Here is a 20044-nt window from a genome sequence, read left to right as displayed (position 1 = left end):
GACAGCGTGACTGGTGTTTTAATGTGGTATGTATCAGAAACTCCAGCAGCATCAAACAAGGAGTGGCAAGCTTGGGGGAATCAGCAGAAGACAGGACAGAGTAGGTGGCAGTATGAGTTGTATCTTGGATGACAAATAATTTCTTGGACCTGGAAGTTGGGCATGGCATTCCAGGTCACAGAAGACAGCCTCTGCATAGGCACAGAAGCATGTGAGAAAGCTGGACATATTTCAGGAACAGCAAAGAATTTTATAGAGGTGGAGCAGAATTTCCCACTTCTGAGCGAGTGAGAGCAGGTCATTCTTTGTAGTGAGAGGCTGGAGGATGTTTAATAGTGTTCCCTCTTTCAACCAAAAATGTCTCTACACATCGTCCCACTTCCCCACTGGTGGGGTGGTGGGGAGAAATAACAAAACACCCCTGGTTGAGAACTAATACAGTACCGGGAAATGTCAGATAGGAACTCGGGGAGGAGCAGAGGGAGAAGCTGATTCTGAGAACCACTGAAGGATTTTGTACTTTTCTGGGAGAAAGGTAACTTACTACTCTGCAGGTTTGAAGGTGTTAAACAGTAATTTGGGATGGATTAGTAGTAAGGCCATTATCTTTAAAAGCATTCTGGAATCCCTGGGTTTTAGAAAGCCCATTTGACTTGTCGAAATTCTTTTGCTAAGAATCCCTTTATAGAGGTTATTTTTGTCCTAGCCATTCATTAGTATTTTCCTAAGAGTCTTAGGTACCGTCTCATGGGGAGGTTGCTTTTCCCTTTCCAGAGAGAGCGAGAAAAAGGAAACACCGATTTTAGTGAGGTTTCCAGTCAGTCAGCTGAGGCAAGTAGAGAAGAAGGAAGCTTTGGTCTGGACCCTTGCACCCCAACCTTTACTTGAATTTGTGAGATGTAAGCTTTGGCAGTACTGGAAGTTGGACAGGTTTTTTGACTCAAGGTTATGATTAACGTGGGGGGAAGGGCGGAGCTTCGTCATTGGAGCCACAGCAAACCTTGGTTTCCATTATTTGGAGTTTGGTGATGTTCTGAAAAGCTGAGACTGTTCTTGAGAAATCTGTTTGGCAAGCGCAGTTTGTCATGATAACCCTACCCTAAGTTTCTCCAGAAGCAACTCAAGGCCTGATGTCATGAGTTGGCTCTTAACACACAGCTGGTAACTAGACTCCTTCAGAATTCAAGTGTCTCAGTAGGTGTGTCTGTTGCTTGAGAAGTTAGTTTTGGCCTTCGAGGCCCAGTGGATGCTGTATGTTGCATTAAAGCAGCGATGAAGCATGATGTGTGATCATTATCAGTCAGCATTTTTCTAGGGTTTTATTGGCATAGAACAAAATATAGTCCACCCTTTGGGGGGGGGGAATCGATCTCAGCATAAATGAAACTGAAGAGAATTTACTTACCAGTTATACTGTGTAGCTTACAATGTTGAGGGTATCCTTGTAGGTGCAATTGATATTTTGAAGTCAATTTGTTCGTAGAAAGTTGAAGATACTTGAATTGTGCCCTTTTCTCTTCCTTGAATAGACACTGTCATATTTTCCTGTCTTCCCTCTCCCCAGCCAGCTGATGGGACACTTTAATTAGGGTGGTGTCAGGATGGTGGGAGTCGCCCCAGCAACTTCAGAGCCCGCTGTTCTTACCATGAAGAGCCAGGTCAGTTTGGGTTATAGACAGACATTGACACCTCTCTTTAGGATCAATCAAAGGATTCCTCTAGAAATGACAAGAATCTCCCCATGGCAGAAGAGATTGGCAATTTTTCTCACACAACAGGGCTAACCTGCTAATCAGCGAACTGCTGTCTGCCAAGTAGGGCATTTATTCCTCATTCTCTGAATGATTTTTCTCTCTCAAGATCTGAAGGCACACCAGGAAAGGGGTGCAGATCTGGCCTTCCGCCTGCTAGGACACTGGTATATTAATTGCTGGCAAAAAAGAGAAACAAAGGATCTTCCAGGCCACATTGCTATGAGTGAACCTAGTGCCATTCCATGAAGCTAGTGTCTGTGCCAGTCTGATACCCAGTGGGTAAGATTGGGCCAGAGAGATAGTGCAATGGGTAAGGCAGCATGCAGCAGACTCATGTATGACCCCTGGCAGCACATGCGCCACCAGGAGTGCTACTTGAGCACAGACCGAGGAGTAACCCCTGAGCACTGCTTGGTGTGTCCCTTTTCCCCCTGCTCCCCCACCCCAAATACAGAAGAAACAAATGACCAATCTAATAAAATAGGCAGAGCAGGGTGATCGGACAGAGGAAGAGAAAAACTAAAGTGACCTAAGGACATTGGTAGAGGGTCTTGTGCAACTTGGTGAGTTACAATATGAAAACCATAAAGGTAGCTTTTTTATAACCATGTTGCCTAACCTATAATATTTTTAAAATATAAATATTAACAATATTGTGGCGTGTTACCTAAAAATGGTAATAAGATATACTTTGGAATGTATATAATTTTATAGACAAATATTACTTCAATTTAAAAAACCGTCTGAAAACTTGAATAGGTATTTACATTAAAGTGTTTCTCACAGACACATGACAGAAACCTTAACAACTCATTAGAGAAACATATATCAAAACTTTGGTGAGGGGCCAGAGAGATAGCTCAGCACACTGGAGCATTGCACACAGAGGCCCAGGTTCAAGACCTGGCACTGAAATCATTCCCTGAGCTCTTCCAGGATTCACCCCTGAGAACCTAGCTGGGAGGAACTTCTAAGCACTGTTGATATGTCCTTAAGAGCAAAAGGATGTTAGTCTCCTACTCTGTTACTTTATATTCCACAGATGAGTGCGATCTTTCTATGTCTGTGTCTCTCTTTCTGACTCATTTCACTTAACATGATACTTTCCATGTTGATCCACTTATATGCAAATTTCATGACTTCATCATTTCTAACAGCTGCATAGTATTCCATTGTGTAGATGTACCAAAGTTTCTTTAACCAGTCATCTGTGTTTGGGCACTCAGCTTTTTTCCAGATTTTGGCTATTGTAAACACTGCTGCAGTGAACATACAAATGCAGATGTCATTTCTACTATACCTTTTTGCTTCTCCAGGATATATTCCCAGGAGTGGTATTGCTGGGTCAAATGGGAACTCAATTTTTGATTTTTAGATATAGAAAGATCGCACTCATCTGTGGAATATAAAGTAACAGAGTGGGAGACTAACACCCAAGAGTAGTAGAGATAAGGACCGGGAGGTCTACCCCACAGCTTGGAAACTGGCCTCACATGCTGGGGGGAAAGGCAGCTTAGATAGAGAAGGGAACACTAAGTAGAGGATGTTGGGAGGACTCATTTGGGTTGAAAGATACGTGCCGAAGGTAGATCATAGACCAAACATGAAGGCCACTCAGTACCTCTATTGCAAACCATAACACCCAAAAGGAGGGAGAACAAAAGGGAATGCCCTGCCACAGAGGCAGGGTGGGGTGATGGGGGATGGGATGGGTATGGTGGGAGGGATACTGGGAACATTGGTGGAGGATAATGGGCACTGGTGGAGGGATGGGTAAACGATCACTGTATGACTGAAATGCAAACACAAAAGTTCGTAAGTTTGTAACTGTACCTCACGGTGATTCACTAATAAAATTTTTTTTAAAAAAAAGTAAAAAAAACTAATAAAATTTTTTTTAAAAAGTAAAAAAAAAAAAGAATCAAAAGGAAAAAATCAGAGAAACAAAAACATAGAAATCACCTCACATCGGTGAGAATGACGTATGCCAAAATGATTGGAAACACAAATTTTGGTGAAGATGTGGAGAAAAACAAAGTCTACGCATCTTCTACTGGTCTACTGCTGGTAGGAATGTAAATTTGTATAGTATCTATAGAAAAATGCTTGTAGATTGCCTAAAAACATAAAAATGGGGCTGGAGAGATAGTACAAATGTTAAGGTGCCTGCCTTATACGCAGCCAATTTTGTCTTATACATAGAACTACATATGGTCTTCTGAGCACAGAGCCAGCAAAATACAAAGTACATCCAGGTATGGTGTAGTAATAAGTACAATAATATGTGTTTTAGTAGTTGTAGTAGTAGTAGAAAAATGAGGACTCGATATTATTCAGTTATACCACTCCTAGGCATTTATCCAAAGGGCACAAAAACCCTGATTGGAGAAGATATTTGCACCTTTATGTTCATACAGTTATTCACTGTAGTTAAAACACTGATTTGTCATGAATGGACATTGATTCTTGAAGAGATAGAAGTGCTATGGTATATGTTCTCAATGGAAAACCACTTTGTCATTAAAAAAGATAAAATTGTGCTCTTTGACATAAAATGGAGGAACCTCGAAGTGATTATGTTGAATGAAATAAGAAAGTGAGAAACAGTTACCAGATGGTTTCACTCATATGTGGAATATGAATACAACTAGCACACTACCAAGAACAGTGAAAATAACTCCTAGATTTGGTGGAAACTATCATGGTGACTGAAAGAAAGAGGAAGAAGGTAGAGGAATGGATAAAAGGTATTTTAGTAGTGGAGTTCAATATGCCAAAAACAGTAACAATAAGTCTCTCAATGAGAGACATTACTGCTGCCCGCTCAAACAAATCGATGAGCAGCGGGATGACAGTGACAGTGACAGTAGTGGAGTGCTGGTAGATGCGGTAAGTAATAGTACTTCGGTGGTGGATCTGGTGAGTTTTATATAGAGGTGAAACTAAAACCCCGAATTCCATAATATTGTACATATATAATATTTTATGATTAATAAAAGTATTAATAAATAAGTTAAAATTTAAATATATTTTCCTGGCAGTAATCTTGAAATTTAAAAAAATTCCTTCCCTCATGATCACTGTTTTCATAGGAGCATATCAGGAGTATATCATGCAGTTCTCTCCTTGATTTTTGAGGACATTCCATCTGATTGAAAAGTAATTGATTTTTCTCTTATAATACAAAGTATTCTCCTTTCTCCAACAGTGGAAAGGAATCTCTATTAGAACTGTTTCTTTGTTGTTATGTTCAAATAAGACCAGATACAGTTGTTATTGCTTTGGATAATTTTCATAGCATCAAATGAAGTAGTGTATTTTGTCTCTGCTAGTGGATAGAGATGCCACTGTTTTACTTAATGTCTGCCAACAGAGTTTCTTCTGACTACTTTCCTATTCAACACCATATCCTACTGTACCGGATTTAAGGCAGTTTCCCCTTTATACTCAGATTAACATTCCTCTGTCAACATAAAACTGAAAATTACCTTCTTCCTTCATTTCAAAGTTTCCCTACTTGGAAACACCTCAAAATGAGGCGATGACGTTTACAGGTCTTTATACCAGACTTCCCACCCAACACAAGCATATGGATAACTCCACTCAATTATACATCAGTTTCTCTTACTCTCGTTTATCCAGTGCATGCTCTACCATGTACTGTGCTGAGTTACATGATGAACATAGAACCAAGAACTATGCCAGAATGAAGTCCTTGCTTGATCTCAAGTAGACTGCCCAGGTTTTCAAGAGTGCCAGGAGATGCAATGACATAATTCCTGCGGTGGTTGTTGAGTTCTGTGTTTTGAGTTCAGTTTCCATTTGTAAATGATAGAAGGAAACAATAGCAGAATGAGCAGGAGTCCTTTGGGGGTCTGTATGTAAGTGGTATGTAAGCATGTGAGATGAGAGCCTGATTGCCACTCCGCTGAGCTGTGTCTTGGGCCAGTTGTTGATGGCTTCTCTCTCAGAGGACACTGGGCTCTGAGCAGTATGCACTGCTTTCCACTTCCTACATTTTTAAGGAAAAATTGCCTTTAGTCCTTATTTCAAAAACCTTGTTTTTATAGCCTTAGTGAGGTTATAAATGGACCATTGTTGGCATAAGGCCAGCGTAGCACCTGTGTCCCAGGACAGTTAAAATCTACAGAACACGGAGTGTATGGAAATGGTGAAGTTAGACCTTCAGTCTTTTCCAGATCCCTCACACTAGGAAGGCAATGAGTTTTTAGAAAGAAAGCAAGAACCTAATTCCCTTCTAAGAAGTGCGGAGTGCAGACTTAAAATAAAACTAGGATGGACTACTCAGTGTAAAGTTCAAAGAGCTAAATTTACAAAAAGGACAAGTTTATGTTCCTTTGTCTTCCTGTAAATACACATAAAACATTACCTGCTATTTGAGAATTTCTTCCCGGATTTTGTAGAATTATTATTTTCAGTAGTAGAGAGTACATTTTTTTCTTTTCTGGCTTTTTAAGCTTTGTTTAAACATCATGATTTACAAAGTTGCTCATAATACAGTTGTTTCAGGCATTTGATATTCCAGTACCAATCCCATTACCAGTGTGACCTTCCCTCCACCAGTGTCCCATTTCCCACCTCCCCAAGCCTTTCCTCGTAGCATACACAAAATTATATGTGACATTTTTCATGACAAAAATTGCCAGTAATTAAAACCTAGGTCAGTAAAAGAAAATTAGTGTAAATTGTTGTATCTCACAATTAGTGTAATTTGTCATTGTCTGAGGATTTACCGAGCTGGTTGGTGCTGGTTGGTTGGTGCTGGTTGAGCTTTCTGTGTTACTGTTTTCACTCATGGAGCTTAGTGAGCTTCTCTGCAACTTCCCTCATCAAATTCACTGTGCCTGAACTAGGCTGTCAGTACTGTGACATTTGGAGGTGTCACATGGCCACATGTGCTGTATGCGCTCCTGGATGTGTGGAGCTTGGCATCTCTTTAGATCATTTTTTGTGGCACTGTGGAGCTGGGCTGTTTACATGCCAGAAATGGAGGTGGGTGGGCGCCTCTGGGCCTTTCAGCATGGCAGGGAATCAGCTGCCCCCAATCGAAAAAGGCCCCAGAGTTTTCAGCCTGGAGACTAGTCTACTTACCGGGGGCGATTCGGCAGTTGGGTGTCTCTTAGAGATTAGTTCTGTAGGATTATTTATTAATATAGTCTCTTCTGCAACAGAATCAGCACCAGTGCTTGTATTCAGTCCCAAGACTTCTCCTTCTTTCCCTTGACCGGGTCAGTTGTTTGCCCATCATATGGTTCTCCCTGGCTCAGAGCACGACCTGCGGAGCAGAGATGACACTTGCCTGCCTTTTAGTCTCCATGAAGAAGTCCCGCACTTTCAAAAGTGGAGTGAACTTATTGGTACTGAGAATCTGGGTCTCAGATGCATAACAACTCCGAAGGATCTGGACCAATGCTAGGAGCACCCCCAGAGGGTTTGTGTGGCCAGGACCATGCCTTGGCCAGAGGGTGAAGGTGGCATGACCCACTGAAACATGTCCCAGTTCTGTTCAGGAAGATGGAGAATCCCGGCTGGACGTGGGGTCTATGATCAGAATGGCACCAGGAAAGGAGAGGGATTTTGTTTTGATATGGCTCTTAGATAATTTCTGATCTGAAAGGACTCATCAGTCGTGTTGAGCGCCTTGAAATGCAGTTACATACTGACCTCAGAGCAGGTTTCCCGTGGGAGGGGAGCAGACACCCTACTCTGACACTTTTCACACATTGTGATAGTAAATTTTGGAATGTTAACTCCTGGTCCTGTGGGGTTGGGTCACACCTTGTTCATGTTCAGAGGCTGTTTGACTCTATGTGGTGCCTGGGGATTTGAACCAGGTTGTGACCGTCACAGCCACATGCAAGGCAAATGTCTTTCCACCTCTCCTGTCTCTCTGGTCCGCCTTCATATTTTCCTTTTCTCTTTTGGTTTGGGCTCAGGACTTCCTTTTGACTCTGTATTTGGGGATCATTCCTGACAGTGCAGAGGGACCTGTGGAGAACCAGGCATCAAGACCCCATTGGCTGTGTGGAAAGCACACTCTTTACCCTTGTACTCTCTCTCTATGTTTCTAAAGAATTTACAGAAGAGTTCCTGGGATTTTCTTGGTTCAAACAATATTTGGCTTTTTTAATGTGTGGTGCTTTTAATTGAATGTGGACTTAATGCTGGTGGATTCTCATTCTGCATCACCACTTGAACCAAGCCTGCAGCATATTTGACAGGTTCTTTGAATGTGAGATGTGAGCTCTGACCTTTCTGTGTGTGTATGCTGGTGGCAGCCAGGTCCTTGTAACAAAGGGGCCAGCACACTCTGTTCTTTGTGAACCGAATAGAGGAATGCTTCTGTTCTTCCTTCTCAGGCCTCAGTTCTGCCCTTTTCCTCTCAATTAGTAGGTCTTAATGGGTACAATTAAGTTACATCCTATTTAGTTAATTGTTGATTGGAAACATGACTATTTAGTTGCTTAGTTAATCTGTGGCGTGTCCATGTTTAGAATGTTAGCAATCAACTTGATTTGCCTAATTTTGTGGGCCTCTCATTTCAAATAGTGGGATCGCTCTGCATGAGAGGAAGTAGATAGCTGACAGATTGCTTCTAATCCAGCTTATTCATTTGAGGATCTGATACTTTGAATTTCATTTGTTCCTCCCTTTTTGTGACATAGAGGTCTTATAACACATAGCTGCCTGCTAATGCTTGGCCCAGCTTCCATCATCTTTTGTCTCCATAAAATATGCCTCACAGATGTGTTTTGGACTTTCGAGTATAGGTCTCTCTTTAGTTTTGTTTTTTAAAAGCCTCTTTGTGATAAAAATGAATAAAAGTGGTAAGTAGGGGAGAAATGTCTATTAGACTACATGAAAACTACAGAATCTGCATAAATTCCTCAGTTTGTTTAGAAGACATATTTATAGTCCCTCATAAATGATGATGTTCAGGTTTTAGTATGAACATTAGATTGGATTAATCAGTATGTTTGTTTTTCTGATTTATTTATTCACTTTTCTTTTTTCTTTTCTCCGACTAGTATTATATCTTTTTTACTTAACCTCCAGACTTTAATAAAATGGCATTTTCTTGAAAGGGTTGGTCTGAACCAGGTAAAAATATAAGCAGTTAATTACGTGATCACAGAGCACCTGTTAGCTAGAATAGTAGGAAAACTGCATCCACTTATGTGGGGGGAGGGGGGGAACTTGTGGGTGAAATTAGCAATATCTGCATCTCTTGTTAGTTCTTAAATCCAGCCCATAAACAATTTGTTGTGACAGCTCTAGGCTGGGATTATGGCATTTTGGATGAGGTCTGGTTATGCTAAAAATAGGCACATGTATTGAAGATCAGAAGAGGAATATTAAACAATTGAAATTTTGTGAAAGACTGGTGCTGTTTCATTGTAATAATTTCCCCAAAGGCACATTAGTAATGCTGCTAAATACAGACTTTAATAGACTTTAATAATGTGTACTTTAGAGGCCTGATACACAAAGGAATAATGTATAAAACATTCATTATGGAAAATTGCTACCTTTTTTATTTAATAAGAAATTTGTTGAAACAAAACCATCGCACAGCCTATGGCATTATGTTCCTGGGTGCTAGCAGGCTGGAGAATAATTGCCACCTTCTTTTACATCTTTTCACCTATTCTAATCAAGTTGCAATCATACTTATTTGTTCCACGAATAAAAATGGAAATTAAAAAAAATGTATTTGCATAGGATGGACCCTTGTGCAATTTGGAGCGTGCTGTCTCATTCTCTATGTCATCTTGGGCAAGTGCCTTAACTGCCCAGATCTCAGATTCTAGTTTCTTCCTCTGCAGTGGTTGTACATACCTGAGCAAGTTGCGGTAGGAGTGAGTTAAATGTGGAGAGGGTTTAGGGTCCCAGTCAATGCTTGCTATTATGATTTCTTTCCACATCTGTTCCTTCAGACTGCTCGTTTCTATGGATGGTTGTTGGGGGGAAGGGCGGAGGAGGGAGGCGTGGAGAAGAAGGAAAAAAGCAATTAGAAAGAAGCCTTGGTAAGCAGCTCGGTCGCCAAGTCTTGCATTGGATTTCAATTTGATTTTAATGCGCTGCTGCTGAGAGCCGTGCTGTTGAAAAAGAGAGAAGAGGAAGAAGCAGATGCTCCTGGAAGAACAGCGGGACATTTATCTCTTTTAATGAGATAACATCATTAGAGTGACAAAGTGCAGCGAATCGATACTCGAAATGAACTGGTGCTCTCATCCCAAAGTGCTCCAATTGTTACACTTTACAGCCCGCCCGCCCGCCCGAGAATCTGCTGAATCACCAGTTTCTTCGCTGTCATTAGAGCCACTGACTTTGATCCCAGACACTAGATCTGCACCTTAGGGATCTGCCCGGGAGCAGAAGAATGGACTAATTGGATAAATGTGAGAAATCCAGGGTGACTTAGAAGCCGCCCTGTGATCAGGGAACCTCGGGGCCGGGCTGCTTTCTCCTTTGCCTCCTTTCAATGGCTGCCCATCCTCCTTCCCTCCCCCTGCTCCCTGGCTCTGTCTGCTTCTTGGTGTAATGTCAGAAACACTAATCATGTCAGACTGTGACACTGACAGCCCTGACATTCACAACAAAGAGACAAGAAGGAGAGAGGGTAAGAGAGACCTTGGAGGAGGAGGGAAGGTGAGAAGCAGTGGAGACACTTCTCTCTCTCTCTTTATTTTTTTCCTCCTGGCCCATAAAAAAACCTCTCGCTTCAGAATCACCAGTGTTTGGCTCTATCACGTGCAAGGAAAATTAAGCAGGAGCAAGGTGAATGCTGCTGGAGATTCGCCTCAGCCCAGGAAGATTTCACGCTCCTGGTTTCCTCTCTCTGAAGACTTCGTGATGGAGCCTCTATTAAAATGATTGTGACGATGATTTCTTCTCCCGGAGAAAAAAAGAAAAGGATTTACTTTCCCCCCTTCCCTTGCCCCAGTTTCCTTATTTGAAACAAAGCAAAGTGAGGCACAGATCTCAACAGGGAATGTGTGCTCCTTTGACTCATAAAGGCTTTCTGTTTTACTATTTTTGTTTTGTTTGGGGGCCACACCCGGCAGTGCCCAGAGCTTACTCCTGGCTCTGTGCTCAGGGGTCACACTTGGCGGGACTTGGCCGGGGGGGGGGGGGGGTGGGAGGGGCGGCAGCGTGTGTGTGTGTGGTGCTGGGTTCAGCTGAGTTCAAGGCAAGCAGCACTTCACTTGCTATGCTCTCTCTCTAGCCCTCACCAAGGCTGTTCGTTTATTACCAGAGTCCCAGTGTCTACTCTGAATAATAGCTGCTCCAGGAATGTAATCATTGACAGCCAGTGGTGTCTGGCGGTGACAGAGCTGGGGAAGGGACTGTGAGTGTCATTCTCAGGTTGCCTTTCCCTTCTGAGCCTCCCTAGCATGTGGCAGCCACCGGTTACCAACACTCTGGAACGGGGTGATGGTGGTCAGGTCTTCCCAGGCCCTTGGGGGATGCTTCCCTTCCCCTCCCCCCTGAAGTGGCTGGCTTCCTTAGGAAAAACACTGGTGAGTGGCCTCAGTCTGGGATCAGTCAGGACCTGGAGTCTTGCTGCCACTTCGCACATGTTTTGAATCCAGATGCTGTGACCTAAATTGAGCTCTGAGCTCAGGCTGAATTATCCTCACTTTTCTACAAACACAGGACTCCAGCTGCCAGCTCAGCTTTTGAGGTATTTTGCATCAACATCTGTCCCTTTCCTTCGAGCAAGAAAAAAAAAGGAAAGGTGTTGTATTGATTGCACATCAGTTCCTCCGTCATAAAGGAAGAATGCTTTTTTGCTTTGCTTCTGAGACCAGGTGGCTTTTCTTGAGATTGGATTAAGAAATATGATCAGTGGTGAACTTTGGGGAAAGCTGAGATCCCATTTTACTGTATTCCCATCATTAGTACCCACATAAAGTTTTCACACTTGGGAGAAATGCTTCTCTGAATTTGCAAAAGAAAATTTCAAGTGAAGTACAGCACAATTTAAACCAGGGATCCTTAAATTTGTTCTACTGTGACAAATCATAGAGAGCAGAAAGATAGCACAGGGGTTATAGTGCTCACCTTGCACACTGCCAACCCTATTTCAATCCCTGGTACCACATACAGTTCCCCCAAACTGTCTGAGCACAGAGCCAGGGGTAAGCCCTTAGCACAGCCAGGTGTGACTCAACCCTCACTTCCCAATGCAGAAAAAAAATTCTTTTTTTTTAAGAAATGCAATATGGGTGAACACTGGCAGAAGCACCTCAGATTTATTGTGCACTCAACTTTTAATTAATTTGGTCATTGTGTGTCCAGAAAACTTTGACTGTGGCCAAATTTTTCATGAAGCCCCCACCAATGACATTCAGTTACCTAACCCTTTATGGAATTGCAACCCGTAGTTTAAAAAACTAGGATGTAAACTATGTGCAGCAACCTTGACATTGCGAGTTATTTAAGATTCTTTTGGAAATTCTATTTCTATTGGCAGAGGAGAGTAAATTTATTGTCTGTGAGGGACTTGGGGGAATCACCCCAAAATATCTTTATGTAAACTCGGTTTTCCCTTGATTTTTCTTTTTGTGTAATTTTCTGTAAAATAACTTTAAAAAATATTTGACAGTTAAATTACTTAATGATATCTTCTGTTGGGTATTTTCACTGCTTTAATGAATAAAGCATCAGTGTTCTAGGTTATGACCCACTAAATGTCTCCTTCCTCACCATGCTATTGATCCAGTGTGTGTCTTTCTGGTTGGTGAACTGTTTTTATTCAGCAGTTGTTCAGAAGTCCTCAATTTGCCCCTTTTTCATCTTCTAGCCTTAGCATTAGGTTTCTAGCCTGCCGAGAGAAAGGATCATGCACTGGGTTCCTTAAGGAACAGACATTTCTTGTTTCATGGTTGGGGAAGCTCGAAGTCCAAGATCAAAGTGTTGGCAGGCTCGGTTCCTTCCCATGCAATGAGGGGAAGGATCCATCCCAGACCCCTCTGCCTGTCTTACAGAGGCCTGTTTCCTCGTGTCTGTCATTTTCCTCGATTTTTGTCTCTGTCCAGATGGTTTTTCTTGTAATGACACCAGTCATACTGACTCGGGGCCCGTCTACTCTGACATGAATGCTTTTTAATGAATTTTATCTGTAAGGCTGAAACGGTTTCCATTGCTTCCTGACTATGAGTGTTCGACTTCAGCGTATGAATAGAAGGGGGCACTATTCAACCCGTAATGCCATCCTTTGAGAGTTAGGATTATATCCAGATGATGAAAAAGAACAGGACAAAGAAACCTTCCCTTCTTAATCACCATAGCCCTGCAGTAACTCAACATGTCTTTTTCACATACTTCGGAGACATCACATGGCTTCATGTGAATGTACCCACATATTTCCAGCACAACTGTTTATTTATTTATTTATTTATTTTTGTGGTGTTCACACCCAGCTGTACTCAGGACTTACTCCTGGCTCTGTGCTCTCTACTGGCAGGTTTCAGGGGACCCTGTGGGGTGCTAGGGATTGGACCCAGGTCAGACACTCACAAGGCAAGCACCCTACCCACTGTATTCTCTCTCTAGTCTCCTGTTCCAGCCCTCCTGAGAAGTATTCATCATAGAGCACTGAGCAAGGTTTTCAGACACCCGAGTTTGAGAATCCCACCTTATTATGGCTCCAGGGATACTTTTTCATCAACACGTGTCTGTACGTGCAAATAAATTGCCCTAAACTAATTGTCTTATTTTTAAAAATAATATATTCTCAAGGGAATTTTATTTATAATATAAATATGCACCATTTCTCTTTAAGAAACCATGACATACAAAGTAGTGGGGATTTACTCATAGCCAAAATACTGAGCTTGTGGTTAATATGATTTCCTATAGTACAGTAACTTATTTTGGCTACATGTTCTATTATAGAAAAATGATATGCATGCAAGAGAGGGGAAGGGATATTGAGAGTGAAGAGGACAATTATGTAACCTGCTGTGCTTATCTCAAATGGCTAGACTTGAGTATTTAATTATAAAAAGTCTTCTCTCCTATCAGGTTAGTCATTGCTTCAAAAGTAGAACGTGGGCTTTTATAAGTGACTAAGTAATTGCTTTGTATGTTCCTTTTCAATTACAGTAAGAAGTCATAAATTCTCTACATTTAGAACTGCTGAAAATTATTTAGAGTTGCCAGTTACTGAATAGGTTTATTCTAAAAAAAGGGACTCAAGAAAAAAATTCCAATGAATTTTTGGCTCCTGAAAGTGAATTACAAGAAGTTTCTCATGAAAAAGATAGTTACAGCAATTTGAACAGGGTAAGTAGGTGCAGTCTGAAAACTTGGTAGGTAGTATAAAAACACTTTACTACTGAACCATAATATTTAAGATCTTAGTCTAAACTTGGTGTTAAGAACCTGCTGTTTTATATTACTCACTTGTGGTTTTAGATAGTTTCTATGAAACAATCATGTTATCTAATGACTTAAAACTCATCGATGGTATTATAGATTTTTTTTTGGTCACAAATTTTTCTGATAGTGGTACTTTTGTAAAGATACAATGCTCTTATTTTTTAGTGGTCATAGAGTTTAACTTAATATTTCAAAATAAAATGATATCATCTCTTTAAAAATTATATGTAAGAGAAGGACAGACATAGAGGGACTGCACTCATTTGTGGAGTGTAGGGTAGCATCACATGAGGCTGACACCCAAGGACAGTAGATACAAGGGCCAGGGGGATTGCCCCATAGCTGGAAGCCTGCTTCATGAGCAGAGGGGAGAAGTCAGATGGAATAGAGGAAGGATCACTAAGAAAATGATGGCTGGAGAAACCAGTGGGAATGGGAGATGAATGCCGAAAATAGATAATGGACCAAACGTGATGACCTCTCAGTGTCTGTGTTGCAAGCCATAATGCCCAAAAGTAGAGAGAGTATGGGGAATATTGTCTGTCATGGAGGCGGGGGAGGGTGGGAAAGGGGGGGTATACCCGAGATATTGGTGGTGGGGAATGTGCACTGGTGGAGGGATGGGTGTTTGCTCATTGTGAGATTGTAACCCAAACATGAAAGCTTGTAACTATCTCACGGTGATTCAATAAATTTTTTAAAAATTTTAAAAAATTAATTATATGTTCATTTATTTATATCAGTGTTTCTTAACTTTTTTCTTGCCTTGGACCCCTGTTCTTCTACTGGGCCTTTTGCTCTAATGCTGTGGCCCCTACTTAAATGATTTTCACCTGTGTCGTCTTGGGATATCCTGGGGATCCACAGACCTTGTATCCCCAGTTGAGAAATGCTGATTTAGATCAGAGGTTTCCAAATTACTGGAAAAAAAAAACCCAAACACCCAGTGCCTCCCTAGAAATCTTCCTTTAACAAACAGGGAGCACAACCCCTAGTGCACCCAAGGTTGCTACCGCACCCCCGCCAAGATGTTCAGTATTCCCAGTATTGCTCACTTGACACTGATTGACACTGATTTAGATGTTACAAATACATATTGTAGAGAAAAACCTAGGATGAAGTTTATCCTTTGTAGATGTTTTATCATCAATATTTTAACTGTTACTCTTTTACTGAAATGTCTGATGTTTGCCAGATATTGACTAGGTCCTCTTACAGTAGATTGTTATTGCTAATTTTTACAGACAACTTGCAAAGTAAAAGTGGTGTTATTCCAGGTGGTATTATTTATAGATGGGGGGGAGTCAAAGATGCTAAACACTAAGCCCAGTATCACATATTTATTTAATTTGGTGGTGGGAGGGGGCCATGGCTTTCTTAGGGGACCATGTGGTGCCAGAGATTAAACCTGGGTCTGGCATATGCAGAGAATCACCCCAACCTTTTGAACTCTCTCCTCAACCCCAAGATCCAGTATTGAATTTGGGCCTTAATGACTCTAAAATTCTTACTCGTTTTTATTCCGTCACATTGCTTCACAGGCAGAGTATTTGTTAAATTTTTTTTTGTTTTTTTGGGTCACACCTGGCGATGCACAGGGGTTACTCCTGGCTCTGCACTCAGGAATTACTCCTTGCGGTGCTCAGGGGACCATATGGGATGCTGGGATTTGAACCCGGGTCGGCCGTGTGCAAGGCAAACGCCCTACCCGCTATGCTATCACTCCAGCCCCAGTATTTGTTAAATTTAAATATGTTACAGGAATTTGCTGAACTGAAAGCAAATGCAATGTGAATATTTTCATTATTGAAAGAACAGGCCATTTGAAAATAAACAATATAATGTAGTTGTAAACTAGTTCTGATTTTTGAAGCTGGTCTCTGGAAATTTTGTTTCTTATTTATTTTTAATTTAGACACAGTGGTTTACAAAGTTGTTCATAATAGAATTGTTTCAAGCATACAATGTTGCAACACCAACCCCATCTCCAGGGGTTCCTGCTACCCCCAGCCTTCACCCTTGGCAGGCAAATAACAAATATATTTCATATAGCTTGGTCCAGCAAAGCTTAAAAGAATGGCAAATAGAACTCCTAGAAAATAAATCATTAAAAGTCAATTTGTGATGATTACTTGCTATACATTTTTAGCATTACTTAATCTAGTAAAGGACAACTATATGTACTGTTAGTGAGTGCCATATTTAATACCCCCTGATGGGAAGTTTTTCCTACCCTTTAAAGGAGCCCTTTTAACGCTTTTTGCAAAATTGGCTTCAAATCTATGAGTTTCCTGATCTGTCACTTATCTGTGAATCTCTGTATAGTTTTCTATATCTATTTAACACTGGTTAAAGAAATCATAGATAAGAAGGGTCAAGAGTTGAGGATTACAGGTACCAAGATCCAAGAGGCCCAAAGGGTCTCAGTGAAAATATACCAAATTACATCTACACAATGGAATACTATGCAGCTGTCAGGAGAGATGAAGTCATGAAATTTGCTTATAAATGGAAAGACATGGAGAGTATCATGCTAAGTGAAATGAGTCAGAAAGAGAGGGACAGACATAGAAGGACTGCACTTATTTGTGGAGCATAGATAGTGTCACATGAGGCTGACACCCAAGGACAGTACATACAAGGACCAGGAGTATTGCCCCATAGCTGGAAGACTGCTTCATGAGCAGAAGGGAGAAGGTAGATGGAATAGAGAAGGGATTACTAAGAAAATGATGGCTGAAGGAATCAGTTGGGATGGGAGATGTGTGCCAAAAGTAGACAATGGACCAAACATGATGACCTCTCAGTGTCTGTGTTGTAAGTCATAATGCTCAAAAGTAGAGAGAGAGTATGGGGAATATTGTCTGCCATAGAGGCAGGGGAGGGTGGGAAAGGGGGGGTATACCAGGGATATTGGTGGTGGGGAATGTGCACTGGTGAGGGATGGGTGTTTGATCATTGTGTGATTGTAACCCAAACATGAAAGCTTGTAACTATCTCACGGTGATTCAATAAAATAAAAATGAATAATAAAAATTTTTAAAAAGAAAGTAAACCCAATTTGGAAAACTCCAAGACACATTATACTCAACATGACAAAAATCTAAAGATAGAGACAAAATATTGAAAATAGCAAGATTTAAAAAAGGAATTTACATATAAAGGAAAGCCCACCAGGTGGGCAGATCTATCAAATGAGAGTCTATGCCAGAAGAATATGGAAAGACAGCACAAAAGCTCAAGGAACTGGACTCCCCACCAAGAGTACTCTCTCCACCTAGATTTTCATTCAGATTTGGAGTTTTTACTTCTAAACTTTTAGTTGACTGCTCGTGTTCTAAATAAACGAGCAGTCTATGATTCAAAACTATTTTTAAATGTCTCTTTATGAGGCCACCATAGAGTTCTTTAGAACTCAGGTGAGAGTTTTTTCGTTTTGTTTTTTGTTTGGGGGCCGCACCCTGAGGGGTGCTCAGAGCTTACTCCTGGCTCGGTGCTGAGAGATCACTCTTGGCAGAGCTTGCAGGACTGTATGGGATGGAGGGAATGGAACCCAGGGGGCCACATGAAAGGCAAGTGCCCTACCCACTGTACAATCACTCAGGGTAGGTAGGGTTCTTAAAACTGTTTCTAACATGTACTCATGGCTTGTCTCCCTGGTTAAACAGGTTTTATTTATTTACTGAAGCAAACACAAAAAAGACTCATGGTTAAACTCATGATTGTGTTGAATCATGAGTGGACTTCACCTGAGAAGTGAAGGCCTACTTTCTAGTAAGAAACTCACCTAAAATTCTGGGGTGAAAGAAAAGTATAATGCTCCAAAACATTTCTCCTTTGCCTTCCTTCCCTAGTCCTACAATAAGCCTGACTTCAGAAGGAAAGAATGAGTTTGAGTTTTCAGGGATATATATCTACTTTATTTTCTGTTTCAGCCCATTGACACTTTTCATGGTTTCTTCTGTGGAATTCTGACCAAGCACATCACCTGCTTGAAACTTGGTGCATATGTACAGTGAAGAGATGGGAGTAAATTGAGGACTTCTTACCTTGGTCGCATAGCCTGAATCAGCCCTGGGGAAGCGGTGTCTGAATCATGCTTGGAATTGAGTCTAATATCAAATATACATAATGTACATTTTTTTTTGCATTTTGGGTTACACCCAGCGATGCTCAGGGCTTATTCCTACCTCTGCACTCAGGAATTACACCTGGCGATGCTCGGGGGACCATACGGGACACTGAAGATTGAAACTCAGGTCGGCCGAGTGCAAAGCAAATGCCCTACCTGCTGTGCTATTGCTCCGGCCCCCATAAAATATACAATTTTATGGTTCATACCTGTTACACTGGATTCTCTGGGGGTTCAGCGCACAAAGAAATCAGTGAACAAATGGGCCAAAGTGATGGTACAGCAGGTAAGGCGCTTGCTTTGCATGTGGCTAACCCAAGCTTGATCCCTGGCACTCCATATGTTCCCCCAAGCATGCTGGGAATGGTCCCTGAGTACAGAGCCGGGAGTTAGCCCTGAGTTCTGCTTGGTGTGGCCTAAAAAAAGAAGAAGAAGAAAAAAGAAATCAGTAAACCAGATTATCTCTAAAACCTATAGTGGCACTCTAGTGTTACATAGACTTTGCTATACACAGTCTGTCACGGGGAAAGTAGTTGAGAAAAATGAGCACATTTTATCTCCATTCTTCAGTCTGACATGCAACAGGAACTTAGAATGTTTTGTTGTAGACAGTGCATCTCTGTGGTCGACAATGAGTGTTCTGTGCATAGTAAATGTTCAATAAATGTTTGTATTTGATGACAAAATCCTCTTATTAGCAGAAGAGCAGAAATAGGAGTGAGTCATGCTTTAGTGATGAATGAGCATTTGTTCAAGGCCTGAAAATGTCTTGTAGCTATATGCAGTGGCAATGTAAAGCATTAGAAACAGCGCTGCCTTATTTGGGATCTCCACTGCTTGATATCTTCGTGCTTAAAGGGTGTTCTGAGTTCATCGACAGATCTTGCATTGAGGAAAAGGAGGGCCAGACCTGAGCACACACATAGAATTTCTTCTACCTCACTCTTGTATCTTCATTGTGCAAGAACGTTGTCCTGCCTGAGCTACTTCTCATATGGTTTAGTGCATTAACCAGCTTGAAGCAAGCGCCTTATTGCTCAGCAAATAGAGGAGAGATTAGCAAAGCACTTCAGTACTTCCCTGCTTTGGGCAGGAAGGTAAAGAATTAAGTCACCTAAAAAAAAAAAAGAGAGAGAGGGAAAAAATAAGAATTAAGTCACCAGCCCACCCATCCAGTTTAAAATGAATGGATGGAAACAAAAAAATTAAGAAATGAATGGATGTTTGCTCTTCCTGTGACTCAGTCATTTCCTTTATTGAAACATTTTACTACCCTTCATTAAAAAAATCCTCAGCTAAATTGAAGCAAACAAAAAAATATTACATCATCAATTTTGGGATGCCTTGGATATGCCTTTCAGGAGATCCATTATTTTTCCCAAATTGGACTTTTGTTGATGGGTTTAAAATTTTTATTTTTGACTCTTTAATATAAATGTCTACATGTGCATTTTACAACCATTTACCCTCAATTTCTGTTTTAAATACATTATTTAAAGACATTGTAAAAAAAAGTTCTCTTCATAGTCCAAAATAATATTTATACTCAAAATTGCTATGAATTGTCCACTACTAATAATTTATTCACAATGCCAAGTTCTCAATTCAAAGTCAAAAGCAGGTAAAATGCTCAAAACTAGCCTTTGGGAATTGGTTTTGTTTTAATTACTTTGTTTTATTCTTTTGTTAGTCAACACCTGTTTTGTAGCATTACAGTCTTAGTATTTGCCAGTCCTAATTATAGTTT

The 20044-nt window shown here is 41.0% G+C and overlaps 1 protein-coding gene across 3 annotated transcripts in view; it reads left to right on the top strand.

Moving 5' to 3' along the window:
• The window catches only part of BACH2 (BTB domain and CNC homolog 2), a 418079-nt gene that overhangs the window by 92483 nt on the left and 305552 nt on the right, over window positions 1–20044 (top strand). The gene's annotated exons all lie outside the window — the stretch shown is intronic.

This window comes from Sorex araneus, chromosome 4 (genome assembly GCF_027595985.1).
Source record: "Sorex araneus isolate mSorAra2 chromosome 4, mSorAra2.pri, whole genome shotgun sequence".
Classification (NCBI taxonomy): Eukaryota; Metazoa; Chordata; class Mammalia; order Eulipotyphla; family Soricidae; genus Sorex; species Sorex araneus.
Note: the sequence above shows the minus strand (reverse complement) of the source record. Positions and strands in the feature narration are given on the sequence as shown.